Source organism: Centrocercus urophasianus, unplaced genomic scaffold, assembly GCF_019232065.1.
Source record: "Centrocercus urophasianus isolate 14NV4802_14NV808 unplaced genomic scaffold, USGS_Curo_1.0 seq_15, whole genome shotgun sequence".
NCBI lineage: Eukaryota > Metazoa > Chordata > Aves > Galliformes > Phasianidae > Centrocercus > Centrocercus urophasianus.
Window position 1 is genome coordinate 32,405,081 of NW_024884697.1, and position 1,784 is coordinate 32,406,864.

Below are 1,784 nucleotides of genomic sequence, written 5' to 3' on the forward strand. Positions count from 1 at the left end.
CTAAGGCAGCAAATATCCATCTTGCGTTACCTCCTTCTTACCCCTTGTAGGAGTTTTTCCAGCTTCTCTGGAAATCTGAGATTTTAAGCTTGTGGAATCCAGGCCTTATTTCATGGAAACCAGGCCTTATCTTACATGTCCTACCCTGCTATGGATGTCTTGAGAAATACAACATCATCAAAGTGCTGACAACACTCCGGTTGACAAACCAAAGCCCAAATCTCAGCACAAAGCTATGGACAGTAGGCCATATCCTCAGCAATCATGGCTGTACTCTCTCAATGGTTACACAGCTCTATTTGCCACTGTTCACTCTGTATTGAGCAGTGACTCTTTATTGGTAGGAAAGGAAGGAGCAGCAGAGAGAACAGTCACCAATCTCTTAGGGGAAGGAATCTCGAATGGAGGCACTGTGCTGGCTCCCGCTTGATTTGGGAGCCTGGCTCGCTGAGTGCTGGTGCTGAGGTGCTTCCCTGTGTCAGGCAGTTGGGGTGCAGATGTCGTTGGATTGCTGCAGCAAGGCAGCACTGTCAGGGCTGCCCTTGGGAGCTTCACCTGTTTTGTGAGATAAGGGCTTGTGGGTGGGGATAGAATGATGGCAACTTCAAATGGCTATCAGACCTGTAGCCATCCCAGCCCCGGTGCTGATCCCTGCTATGAGGGTGAGTTTGTGGGCAGCACCCAGTGGGACCTGGGTGTACTTCAGGTACTGGGACCTGCCATGTCCAAACAGCCTTCAGGCAGCGAGTATAGCAACGCTGCTCCTGAAGGTGTTTGCTTATGGCTGCACATATAAACCTTTGGGCTGTGGCATTGTTACTGGAACTGCTCAAGGAAAGGCTGATGGAACCACTAATGGCCCATGTGGGATTAATCTGTCTGACAGCAGCCTTGGAGCTTCAGGTTTCGGTAATTGTGTGTGCCACTGTCTTCCATAGACATGAATACTCTTCAAAGAGATTAATGGATGCTATAAAAATTATGTGCTGCTATGTTTTAAACTATGGACTTTACAATCTTCATTTGGATTCTTGGTCTAATACAGCAGCTGAAACTTCTGATGGGCAGGATGGGTGAGAAGCCCCCCAGATTCCCCCGTGATGTGATGGGAAGCAGTGTTCCGCAGCGCATAGCTGGGCCAGTAGGGCTTTCCCCAGAGCTTCGAGATCCAACAGGTGGAGCGTGTCCATCTCCCAGCAAGAGCTACGTTTGGGGATGGGGGGAGTGGGGCTCCACAGGGCCTGTGATTGGATTAAGCACACTTTGGGAATATCTGCAGCCTTAAGAAGTGCTCTAGGGTTACTCTTTCTTTAGCCCATCTGTCTGCAGTGTGCTTTTCCTATTGCACAGAAAATAACTCAGCTGCCTCCCAGCACAGCCCTGCACACGTTTGATTGGAGTCACTTTTTACCCGGTTACATTACTCTTATCTGTCTGTAGACAGCGAAGAACCTGTAATGCACCGAGACACTTCGGCACACCTAGGCAGCCAGCGCAAGAAGCGCTGCAGCACCATCTCGCACCATAGCATCATACAGAAGAGCGCAGCCCTTCCCGCTCCCTCCTGAAGGCTCTCTCCATTTGCCCACCCCGAAGCACGAGCTCCGGGGGCAGCTCAGCCACAAAACTCGATTGCCAGAGGCCGGGGAACGCCTCCCGCCGGCAGCCCCGGTGCCGCCGCCGTCACGCCAGCACCGCCCGGCGGCGCGGGCCCAGGCACACCGCAGCGCGGGGCAGGGCGCGGCACCGCCCGGGAACGCGCACTTCGGGGTGGGCAAATGGAG